A 13,274-nucleotide genomic window follows, 5' to 3' on the forward strand; every position below is an offset into this window, starting at 1 on the left:
CTCTGACCACTAGGTACACTGGCTTCTGGATCTCCAATGGGGTGCAGGTCAGCTACTGTCTGAGGCCACCCAGCAGGCGCTACAGTGAGAACTGCAGTTTTCTCCTCTTTGCTTGGGGTTTGGAGGTTTTGGAGCTGTCTGACCTGGGCTGCAAGTTTGCTAGGTTAAGCTGCAATAGGGCAGGCCATTCATATGCTAAAGCCGTTGCTTGGAGCTTGGGTGGGTTCGTAGATTGTGCAGGGCGGGGTCTCAGGGTGTGACTAGGCTAGGGCGTGGCAAACAGCGATGGCTGCCAGTAAGCCGGCTCTGCGGCTCTGAGTCTCCGACCATGTCCCTCTGTCCCTCGCCCAGCACAGTAAACAATTATTCCTGCGCGCAGCCCTGCAAGCAAGCCTCCCTCACTTTCTGTCCCCACGGCAGACAGTCCAGCTTCTCCCCGTAGGAGTTTGGGTCCCCCGCGTCTCCCCAGAAACTGGAGTTCGAAGTAATCGGGAGCTTATCCCTTCGGGTTGAAAACAGCAGTGTTCCCGATTCACGCGTCTCCGTACCTCAGCTTTTCCGCGCTTGTGCACCCCTTAATGCTGTTTGCTCTTTCCTTCTAGTTGTAGAACTTCCACTCAGCCAGCTTTCCCATGGTTCTGGGTGATAGACGTTTTGTCTTTTAGTTGTAGTTTTGAAATTGTTGTGCGAGGCAGCAATTTAGGTGTTTACCTATGCCGCCATATTGGATCCTCTCCTTGCCAGTAGTTTTAATCTTTTCTGAAAATATTTAATTCAACAGTTATTTTGTCAGTTGATTTTCTTGCAAAAGTTCCTCTGGAGCCTTCAGATCTGCTTCAACCACTTTCATCCTGGAAACTCCATTCCCGTCCAGCCCACCTTGAGATTCCCTGTGCTTCCCTGCCGTGTTGCGTTTCCTGTTTCCTGGATCCAGGGTCCTCTTGTATCTTGCTTTGTTGCCTATTTGGGTTACGTGCATCCTCTTTCTGAGAAAATTTGCAAGAAAGTACACGTGCTCCAGAAGCCATTGATTCTCCCCTGATTTGGCATAGAATTCTGGATTGATAGTCATTTTCCTTTAGAATGATGAAGGCATTCATCCATTGCCTGCCAGTTTTTAGCACTGTTGCTAAAAAATCAGAAGCCATTTCATTTCTTCATCCTCTCTAAGTGACCTATTATCTTACCCTGAGGCGAGGAATGGTTGTGTGTGTGTGTGTGTGTGTGTGTAGAATTTGCATTTTGTCTTTGATGTTCTGAAAATTCAATGATGATGTGCCTTGATGCGTTTATTTGCATCCATTGTACTGGATCCTATCAACCCCCAAATTTGCATGTCAGTTCTAGTAAATGCTCCTGGATTACAGAGTGGGCAAATGTAGGCTTATAGTTGTGAGTATTTGAAACACAGAGTTTATTCTTATATTATTATTTATTAATTATTGTATTACTTGCCATACCAACAACTGTAAACCTACTTTTGCCCCACCCTGTATTTACTGCATGACTTCCATTTTCTGTATGCTCTCTTCCTTGCATTGCTATTATTTAGATATTAAACCCCTGGACTGTTGCTCTAATGCCTTAGATTGTCTCTTCAGTTTTGTTTTTTTATTTTTATGCTTTACTTTCTGGGAGATTTACTCCAGATTGTTTTTCTCTGTTTTTCATTGTCTCTGTCTATCATCTAAATCTATCTTTAGGTGTTTTATTAATTCTTGGTGGTCTGCTGATATTTAAGACTGAGTGACTAAAAGCTGATTTGGAAGTTAGGTGTAAGGGTGGGGTTAGCTTCACTTTGGGGGATGTGGTTCTACCTTTTATCTGATAAATCCCTGACATAGTAACCTTAGATCTTCTTTCTTAGCTGGTAAGAAAACCCTACCAGGCTTCTCCCTGAAGGGCCAAGCCCTGATTCCAGTATTCTAGGTGCCAAGTTGGGGCAGGGAATGGGAATGCAAATGTAGTGTAAATGCTTTCTAGAATGCTCTACCCTCTTCTCTTGACTGAACTTTTATTCCCATTTAAGGCTTTAGTTCAGACATCAATTTCAAAGATCGTTTTCCCAAATTCCCTTAAACCAAGGTGGGTCCCTATGTTATCCTGTAGTCTGCAGCATGTTGTACATTTCCTTTGTGTCACACAACACTTTATTTGTTTAACTCTTTGATTACTTTTCTCCCTCACTTAACTATCCATCTCATTAGAACAGAGTTTGCTCCTCATAGTCCAGTGCATAGTACATATGGGTTGTTGATTTTTGAATTTTTATTGAATGTTCAATTAGGAAGATAAGCATGGAACAGACTTTGGATCCTCAGGAGGAAGGCAGTGGAGGGTGGGTGGGTGAGAAGAGATCAACCAAAGAACTTGTATGCATATATACATAACCCATAGACACAGATAATAGGGTTGTGAAGGCCTGGGGTGGGGGGTGGGAGCAAGCTAGAAGAGATCAGTGGTGTGGGGGGGAGGGACATTTGTAATACTTTCAACAATAAAAGATTAAAAAAAAGAATAAATGCTAGAGCTAGGGAAGAGTGTGTGGTTGAACCAGAGCAATTTCATCACCATCACTGGAAAAATGACTCTGAGTTTATGGTTTACTGCACCCATTGCTTCTTTTCTGCTATGAAGAAAGTATGTCAGGAAGGAGGGAGACATCAGAAGTGTCGAATACTACTGAGAAACCCAGTAAGTTGAGAGTTAAAAAGTTTCCATTGGATTTAGTGACATAAAAGGACTTGGATTGTAGCCATCAGTTGTGTGATGGATACAGAAATCAGAAGGGGAGGGATGGCTAACTAAAAAGGAGGTTGTCTATGAGGGTGAACAAGTAGTGTTTGTGAAGAGGAAGCAATAGGGTAGACGAAGAGGGAAATGCAGTTTAGAAAATGTCTTACTTTTAATGACAAAAACCTGAGCATTAAAAAAAAAAAAAAAGGTGGCAAAATCCACTAATGGAACAGACATTGAAGACAGAAAGGAAGGCTGATTTATGGTGTGAGGATTCTGAGAAATTTGGGAAATTAGATCTAGAACCAAGTAGAGGAATTGGCTCTGGAGAGATCACTTGTCCTGGTGTAGCTGGAGGCAAAAAAAGGAGAGGGCAGGAGTTAATGTGTGCGGTGGTAAGGCTTTAAGGAAGTTTCCGCAGGAAATGTATTGTCTATGTAAAGTAAGATGTGAGGAGGTCTGAGAGTGAACAAAGAGAAGGGTTAAAAGATTGAGGAGTGAAAAAGGTTTGAGATAATTATTATTGACAGGGAGGGGATAAGTTAAACAGAGAAATAATGGGTTGCTGAGCAGTCTTGAAGACCCAGTTGAGTTTTTATGTGTGACTTTATAGTGGTACCAGCCTTGTACAGATGGCACATCACCTGTAGAGTAATTTTTGCCATACATCTCTCAGCTGCATAGAACCAGGTAGGTGCTATGAAAAGTGGGAGGCAGTGGAAGGTCTGGGCAAAAGAGTTTTTGAAATGATGCAATATGGAACTTAGCTGGATAGGTAGGGAAGGAAAGTAGTACATCTAATGAACAATGAGAACACAGGGGGGTTCTAATAAAACCAAGATGTGAAGATGCAGTATGGGCAGAGAATCGAATGTGGAAATCTGTAATTTCTGGAGACTGCCCAAGTGAAGGAAGGTAGTGTTTCAGTCCTGGTATGACTGTGGGTGGGAGTCACCAGGTCAGAGAGGAGGCAAAAGTCACTGAAGAAAACAAGATCCAGACATTGAGAGACCTGGACATGGGTACTTAAGGTCATCTAGAATTGGTATGGAGAGACATAATGTGCCAAAATCTTCAGAAAGGGATGGGGAGATAAATGTATTCAGGAAGGAGGGCAGGTGGCACAGATAAAAAAGTAGAGCCCCAAAGAAGCAAGGATGTTCTTTTTCTTCTCTTTTCTTTTCAACAGAATTAGGGAGTAATTGGAGGCAGCAACGGGGAGTCAAATATATGAAAAAGAACACCCAGCTATATACCTCAGGCCAGAGTTAAGCATCCTGCATCCGTTCTTTGAGCTTGGAACAGGGCAAAGCTAGTTTGGTTGCCATAGTGACGAGCGCCCTGTCTCTGGGCTCATTAATCCTGTGTTCCAAACTAAGCACTTAGCGATAGCTTCTGAATAAATGCAACAAAGCTCTGCATACTGAAAAGGGCATATTCATGTTAAGCAGGGAAAAAGGTTTTCAATTTCATTCATTAAACTTGAGTAAATAATTTAATATATTTGTGCGTCAGTCCTCTAGCTAATGAATAAGGATAAATGCTTAATGGAAAATTTAGCCTAATAAAGTTAACAGCATTGGCTTTCTGTACAAAGGAAATTGATGTTGCTGGTATATATGCATCTGAAGGGGAAAATGAAAAGGAAAATAATGTATGTTAAGCATCTAGGATGTGGAATGTCAGGTACTTTAAAATAAAATGTTTCATTTAATCCTTACAACAACCATGTGAGGTACATATTATTCTCTTAATATTATAGGTGAGGAGTCAGAACTCAGAGGAAGTTCAATAAGGCCCTCATTCACACTGCTGGTGGGATGCAAGCAGGCCCTATTCTGTATGGTTTGCGTCCATGACGGTCCTACTGTGTCTTGCTGAATATTGTGTACTGCTTATCCTTCTGGGGCATTCTGCTAATTAAAAAAAGTAGGAGGAAAGTTTGTGCTAAATTGACAGTGCCTACAGAAAAGAGCAGTTTAAATGCTGTATTAGAATTCCATTAACTTAAAAAATTCACTACCATAAGATGTTTTTAAAGGTTTTTCTTAAAAAAAAGTATGAGTATTTTTATGAGTAATTCTGGGTATATTCGAAGTTTATTTAAAAGATGTGAAGCACTATCAATACTTTTCCCAGAATGGGTCCCCCTCAAAGCAATCGCTTATCCCCACTTTGCCATTTTCTGGTACCTAGAAGGTTTGGAGTTGCAAAGCAGACCCTCAACGCAGAAGCTGATCTTTTCCTTCTGCCTTTATTTGGGTTTTCTGGATTTGCTCCAACAGAGGTGTAGCTAAGTGATTGAACAAGATATATTAAAATTCCATTAATTAATTTTTCTTAAAATTAAACTCTTTAATTAAAAGCAACACTTTGGTTAATTTTCTAATTTCTAATTTCTACCTCTAACAATGTGATATAGCAAAGATTAAAATAAGTAGAAGCAAGAAGTGCAAGTTAAATATCCCTGACACTAAATTTAGGTGAACAACTTTTTAAAAATCCCAAACTAATTGCTTTGGTCTCACCTATCTGACTATCCCAGGTCTATTGTGTGAAATTTGGGTTGCTTACTGCTGCCCAGAGGATTCCCAAGTGCTCTTTCAGAGGGAGTGTTAATTACAGCCTTCTCTCCCCCTTAGTATGATAGGCTTCCTGCTCCCACTGGCTCCCCCTACTGTCAATTCTCTGATCAAAGGCCATGTGTGATTTGTGCTGTGAGTTTTCAGTCTGGACATGTTATCTTTGCTTTATAACTAGAAGCCTCTGAAATGAGAAATTAAAGGATGAAATTTTCTTGGACCTGCTCTCTCCTTCTCCTTCCCCTTCTTCTTCTCCTTCTTCTCCTTCTCCTTCTCCTCCTTCTCCTCCTTCTCCTTCTCCTTCTCCTTCTCCTTCTCCTTCTCCTTCTCCTTCTCCTTCTCCTTCTCCTTCTCCTTCCCCTTCCCCTTCCCCTTCTTCTTCCTTCTTCCCTTCTTCTTCTTCTTCTTCTTCTTCTTCTTCTTCTTCTTCTTCTTCTTCTTCTTCTTCTTCTTCTTCTTCTTCTTCTTCTCCTTCTTTTTCTTCTTCTTCTTCTCCTTCTCCTTCTCCTTCTCCTTCTCCTTCTCCTCCTTCTCCTTCTCCTCCTTCTCCTTCTCCTTCTCCTTCCCCTTCTTCTTCCTTCTTCCCTTCTTCTTCTTCTTCTTCTTCTCCTTCTTCTTCTTCTTCTTCTTCTTCTTCTTCTTCTTCTTCTTCTTCTTCTTCTTCTTCCTTCTTTTCTTTCTCCTCCTCCTCCTTCTTCTGCTTCTTCTATTGCACCACTCTTTTTTTTTTTTTTTTTTACTTAGAGGAGCTTGGATCTTATTATCCCCTGAAGATTTTAAACACCATTTAGCCAAAGACAGGTTTATAAACAGAAATGCAAGTGTTTTCTTTGTAATCTCCATAAGTAATAAACAATTTTAGAAGGAGACTCAAGGGCCCAGATTAAGAGGTGAATCAAACAAGAGCCTGAGGCCCCATCTCAGTTTTCCATTTAGCTAACCAAGAAAATAACACAAATAGGGGAAGTGACCAAAGCACCAGAACTGGAGGCTAAAATTCAAGCTTAACCCAGCTTCCTGAAGTTTCTACTAATTAGAACACTAATGGGAACAGAAGCAGAGAGGACCCTCTCTTTTCTGAGATAAAACGTCTCAGTAGCAGTCAGAAGAGGTATTCCCCCCCCCCCCCCCCCCCCCCCCCACTGAGAGCCACAGAGGGCTAAATACTGCAGGGAGGCCCCAGAGCCTCCTTTGCCTTTGTTAGCAGCAGCCACAGAAGTCCCTGCAGCCTGCATGCTAATTAAGACCTCAGCACCTACCAAAGTACTGAGTAGTAAAGGCAGGTAGGAAATTCACTCCTTAAAGCAAAGTTGAATTAACCTGGGTTCGGGCAGGAGAAAAAGGTTGAATAAAAGTCCCAGAAAAGGTCTGCTTGGACTTAATAATTATGCATAACCTCTAGATAGACAATAGTGTAGTGAAGGCCTGGGAAGTGGGCAGGAACAGGGTAGAGGGGGGTCAATGGAGGGGGAAAAGGGGGGACATCGTAATATTTTCAACAATAAAGATATATTAAAAAAATAAAACTAATAACCTCAAATGGCATTTCTACTGCATGCCAGGCATTTTATCCATATCCTCTTTTAATCCTCTCAACCATCCTGTGGGATTAATGCTATTATCCCCATTTGCAGATTAAAACACTGAGTTGTAGACAAATTGTTTAATGGTAAGACCAGGTTTTGAATGCAAATTGACCTCGATGCAGAGCGAGGCCTTTGCCACTAGGTGGTACTGCCTCTCCTTTGCTACTTAGAATCCCCGCAGCGCTGCCCAGTTGCCCAGGCCTTTGACTCTCCATTATAGACTGGGTGTATCCGTCAATAAAACTGCCATTGGCTCACCTTCTAGAACTGCCTTGTTCACAGTCTTTGATGAAGGGAAAGTGTAGGTTGTTATGTTCTGTAACACTGGGTCCTTCCCCACCACAGCTGATTAGATCAGGGGCCATATTCGACCCAAGGGGCTCCAATATGGCTTGCTATGAAAGATTAATTCAAATGTAGTGTTTAAGAGGATAGGTACTTGAGTAAGCTTGCCTGGGTTTAAATCCTGCCTCCCCCCCCTCCCATCCCCAATCACTATCTACATGAGTAAGCACAAGATTTAACCTCTTCGAATACTAACCCTCACTTACTAAATGGGAATACTGATAATAATCCAAACCTATTCTGGGGAACTCAAGCAAGAACTCATGGATCTTCATGTGTGGTTCTTTTCCCATGTCTTACTTTTGTATAGTCTAGAAATGCATTTCCCAACGTCTGTTAGATTAAATACTGGTTCTAGAACTGTTGACAGGTGTTACAAAAAGCAAGTTCCTAGGTCAAATAAGTTTGGGAAAACCCAAGTTAAATTAGACAGATTTCCTTACCATAGTACTTTCCGAATCTTTCATATGTTAATGTAAATTGTAAGTATACAAAGGTACACAGAATGCACAAATTTGGTTAAATTATTATTTTTTTTAGTCCTCACCCAAGGATCTTTGTGAAAGAAAGGGAGAAGGGGAAAGAGAGAAACATCAATATGAGCGAGAAACAGCAATCGGTTGCCTCCCACACCCACCCCAACTGGGGCTGAGAAGCAAACACCGCTGGCCCCCCCAACCCCAGCCTGCCACGTACATGCTCTAGACTGGGAATTGAATCTGACCGAGATCCTTCGGTCCTCAGGCCGGCGCTCTAACCACTGAGCAACAAGCCTGGGCTACAGAGCCTTTATTTTTTATGCCTCTTACAGTACTAATATATCACAGAACAGAAATATTGGCTTAAAAGAATGAAATGGGAGCATATTGTTAGAAATGGAATACATATTTAGTGCAGCAAGAACTGCATTTAGCTCTGTGTACATTAATCATTCCTCCAGCTTCCCATCTGAGGGCAAATTTTATCTTTCTGTAGTAGGCAGAATAATAACCATCCAAAGATGTCCACTTCATAACCCCTGAAATCTGTAAATGAATATGTTACCTATGTGACAAAAGGGATTTGTCAGATGTAATTAAATTAAGGACCTTGAGATGGAGAGATGACCTTGGATTATCCAAGTGGGCCCACCTCCTTAAAATTGGAGAATCCTTTTCTGGCTGGCGGTATCACTCCCATTCATACCTCATCATCTTCCAGTCTCATTCTAGACCTGCCCCTGTGTGGTAAGGGCCATTCAATCTTGGCCACCCGTTGGTCTGGGTCCAGAACAGACAGAATTTTGTCCCTGGGTAGAAAAAGAAGCCATTATTCTCTTTTGCCAAATTCAAGACCTTAAAAAAAGGATAATAACAGGAATCTTCCCAGGATTAAATCCCCCCCCCCCCCCCATTGGATGACAATAATAACATTCATTTTCTTTAGCACAAACACTGTCCCAATCATAAGATATGGTCTGACTTTGTGAGCACTAACAAGATTAGCACGAAGTAGCTAAATAGTACATTTTCCAAAGTCTGAGTTAATCGGTCTTATCTGTGGTTGCTTTACTAAATTTTAATCAGGGTGTTCTTTTTTTAACGGAAGAGATAAAAAATAAAATAAGTATAAGGTGACTGAGCTCAGTGCCTACATGTGGATTGTTCATGTCTAGAAAGATAGCTTTTCCTTTAGGTTGAGTAAATTAAAAACAAACAGAAGAATAAATACACATGAGCTGTATGAGAAAGAGGCTGTATCCCAGGGGATGAGAAGCAATATTCTGTGGAGTTGAGCGATAAGCTTTGATATGAAAAAGATTTGCTTCAGGAGACAGAAGGAAATAGTTTGTGATATTTGCTTCATGGTTTTAATATGTTTTAAAAAAATACAGGCGGCTATCAAAGAAGAAACTTGCTAGAAGAACAGAGTATGTGAAAAAAGGGCTTGAGTTAATGGCATTTGTAGAGCAAGCTGTTTTCTACCCCTTCACTGGCTTTTCTTCAGCCCTGTTTCCTGGATTTGTTTCTCTTTTCTACGTTTAAAAGTTGGTGGGTCCCAGGTGAAGATATGCTTTTCTCATCTAAACTCACCTTGGTGATCTTATTTGGTTCTATCAATTCAAATCTCACCAAATGGTGTTAACTCCCATATTTTCTCAGCCTGACCCTCTCCTCTGAACTCCAGCTCTTCTACCCAACTACATAAAAACCTATCTCCACTCACACTTACCACGTCCAGACTGAAACTGGGTTTCCTGTCCCTGCCTCCATGCTCTCCATCTTAATAAATGACAATTCTGTTTCTGCAGGTGCTCAAGCCAAAAACCTAGAAGGCATCTGTGTTTTATCACTTTCCCTCACACCTCAACCCCCCCCCCCCGCAAGACATGATGGTGCCATTAAAATATACACTGAGAGGCCAGATTATTATGATCTCTGAACGCATAATAATCTGGCCACTCAGTGTAGACTGACCACAGAGTTGGGATTTTAAAATAAGGTTTTTCCATGTATAAGAGCTGCATTGTGGGTAGTTAGAAAGAAGCAGAGGATTTACTAGCCAGAGGCTGGGGGCCACTATCTCCTGGTCCCTTGACATATCAAGATTTGCAAGCTTTCCCTTACACATAAGTACACTGACTGGCCAGATTATTATGCGTTCAGAGATCATAATAATCTGGCCACTCAGTGTGTCTCCAGTCAGACAATTTCATACCACATACACTGAGAGTGCCCTTGCCCACATCATGCATTTCTTTCTGGTCTACAATTATAGACTGCCAATAATTTTTCTGCTTTCACTCTTGCCTTTCGTACAGCTCACCCTCCACACAGCCAGGTGAATCAGATCATTTTCCTCCCCAATGTTTCCCTCACATTTAAAATACGGTCTAAAGTCTTTCCGTGACCTTCTGAGCCTGACATCGTCTGATCCCTGCCTGCCTCACCAATACTGTTTCTAACCACCCCCTCTGTCACTCACCTCTGATGATGCTTGCCTTTGTGGCATTTCCTGAATACATCCATCTTGCTCCTGCCTACCTCAGAGTCTTTTCTCTTGCTATTTCCTTCAGGCCAGGAAAGACTTTTCCCATTATCTTCAGAGGGTTACTTCCCTGCTGCACCAAGGTCACATCCACTACATTATAGGTGTCATCTTCTTCCCTCACCATTCTCCATCACTTTACTCAGCTTTACTTTTCTTCACACGTGATTTATATAACATCACTCACGACCTTTTTACATATATTAACATATTATATATATATGAGTTATATATATATATATATATATATATATATATATATATATATATATATAAAATCTATTTTGTCTCTCTCTTCACTAGCATGTAAATTCCACGAAATTAAGGACCTTGTCTGGCTTATTGACTGTGGTATTCCAGAGCCTAGAACAATAGTTTCACAGTAGGGGCTCAACAAACATTTGTTGATTGCATGAATGTACCAGGCACAAGGGACACAAAGACAAATAGAAATAGCATCTGTTTTGAAAGATCTTTTTTTAAAAAAATATATTTTATTGATTTTTTACAGAGAGGAAGGGAGAGGGACAGAGAGTTAGAAGCATCGATGAGAGAGAAACATCGATCAGCTGCCTCTTGCACACCCCCCACTGGGGATGTGCCCGCAACCAAGGTACATGCCCTTGACTGGAATCGAACCTGGGACCCTTCAGTCCACAGGCCGACGCTCTATCCACTGAGCCAAAACGGTCAGGGCTGTTTTGAAAGATCTTAAAAGGAGAAAGAAGCCAAAACCGGTTTGGCTCAGTGGATAGAGCGTCGGCCTGCGGACTGAAGGGTCCCGGGTTCGATTCCGGTCAGGGGCATGTACCTTGGTTGCGGGCACATCTCCAGTGGGGGGTGTGCAGGAGGCAGCTGATCGATGTTTCTCTCTCATCGATGTTTCTAACTCTCTGTCCCTCTCCCTTCCTCTCTGTAAAATATCAATAAAATATATTTAAAAAAAAAAAAAAAAGGAGAAAGAAGACACCCAAACCTGTTATTCCTTAGAGTGATAATAACATTTTTGCTGTGGAGAGACAGCCTCGGGGTGAAGGAAGGTTTTCTGGATGACATGGAGCTGACTTGAAGGATGAGTAAAGGCAGTCAGTCAAAGAAAAAAACTGAAGGTCTTTGCAGTCCAGGAAACACATAACCAAGGGCATGTCGGTGTCTGCACAAAACCTGAGCAAAGGGCTCATTGTCCAGGGAGATCCAGCAACGAAACCCCTTAAAAATCTCTCTGGGAACCTGGATCGGGGAGACAGACTTGAGCCTTGCCTCCTGTCTCCTTGCCAGTCGACCTTGCAATAAAAGCTTTTTTATTTTCTCAAAAGCTGGTGTCATAGGATTATCTTCTATGCACGTTGGGCAGTGAGCCCTTGTTTGGTAATAAGATCAAGATGTTTGGTAATGGTAATACAATCTGCCCCAGATTTCAGAATTCTGAGTGTGAATGTGTTGGATGGGTCATCTGCAGAGGTATTACAGGATGATGTCAGGACACAGATAAAAGAGATACTGCGCCAGATACCTGTGTCTTCAGAGAAAATGGGAGAGTGACTAAGAGCTTACAAGATCGTAGATAAGAAGGGAGCAAGAGTAACCTCTTGGGTGACATCAGCCTTCACGGATGAGGGGTGTACACAAGGGTGGCAAAGCAATGGTTCCAAAGCACCATGGTTGATCTGGAAGTGGGTAGTTCTCAACTCCAGACCCAGGAGAATGTGAGAATTAGAAAAATGGGGCCTTAGAGGAAATGGGATTTCATTTAAGATTTCATTTAAGACAAGACTATGAAAGATACAGGGCAATATATTTGCCAAAGATTGTAGATTGAAAAGGGCAAAATTGAAACTAGAACAAAGCAGCCAACTGAAAATATGCTTTGGTGACAGTTAATAACAAACCTGACACTGCACAGAATTGCATCCTTGACAAAGAAGCAGACTTGAGAAACAATCCCAGAAAATGAAAGGCCCTGAATAGAGAAGAAAAAAAAAAGTCTAATCTTCGAATAATAGATGTTTCTGAAGAATGCTCACTGTTAATAACAAGCGAGACAATATATGTAAAACTCCTCGTGAGGGCTTGAAAAATAGCAGATGTTATGAATATTTTCACAAAAGAACGCTGAACAAATGTGCTGTCTTTTACCTGCACAAAAGCCTATACGAGTACGGTTTTGAATGGAGGCAGTTGAAGTTAAAGCTGCTGAGAATGAAGACATCTCTGACAAAACAAGGAGCTAGTGAAGATTCTAAACTTTTACCTCAAACTTATTAACTTACTACTCAAGTTAATAAGTTGAACCAAATGTCTTCTCAAATTCTTCTTATTATAACCCATGATAATAACCCATGTCTCCTTATGTTCTCTCACATATTGGGGGCCATTATAACCAAGGAGACTGAATACTTTTCATCCTATCTTAGTGCTTTTTCTAAGAAAACTGTAAGTTTTTAAGGTGACATTAAAAATTAAAACCCTGAGTAATTGACCATATTTTCACACATGCATTTGAGAATTAGAGCTTAAAAAATTGTAAGAGGAGATTTCTTTTCAATGACTATGACTCGGTAATTGGTGGGGGAGGACAATTAAGCAAAAAGAGGTTTTACAGTCTTCACTATATAAAACACTGTTTTCTTTTTGAATCTGACCAATATTTTAAAACAGGGCAGTAAACAATGTTTTAGTGTGTAGAAACACACATCATGTGGAGATGAATTGAGCAGGTTTGGTTCCTGGCAAAATAAGTTAAAAATATATAAACCTAGATAAATCTTTAATAAAATATCAATTTTCAGCAATAGAAATAGTAAAAGTATACAAACAGATGAGTAAATAAAAAGTAGATTGCTTGTAAAGGACCAAAATGTTGGGGGACTTCCATTTCTTTATAATTTTCAGTATTAGAAAAGAGTAGAACAAACTTATGGAAAATTATGGATAAAATCACCCAGAAATTCCACACTCTTTAAATATGATTTTTAATGCAGGATGACTAGAAAAATAG

The 13,274-nt window shown here is 40.9% G+C and overlaps 1 protein-coding gene across 1 annotated transcript in view; it reads left to right on the forward strand.

Annotated features, from left to right (window-relative positions):
- Positions 1-13,274, forward strand: part of ASB4 (ankyrin repeat and SOCS box containing 4) — a 69,142-nt gene that overhangs the window by 26,426 nt on the left and 29,442 nt on the right. The gene's annotated exons all lie outside the window — the stretch shown is intronic.

Source organism: Plecotus auritus, assembly GCF_963455305.1.
Source record: "Plecotus auritus genome assembly, chromosome: 4".
Classification (NCBI taxonomy): Eukaryota; Metazoa; Chordata; class Mammalia; order Chiroptera; family Vespertilionidae; genus Plecotus; species Plecotus auritus.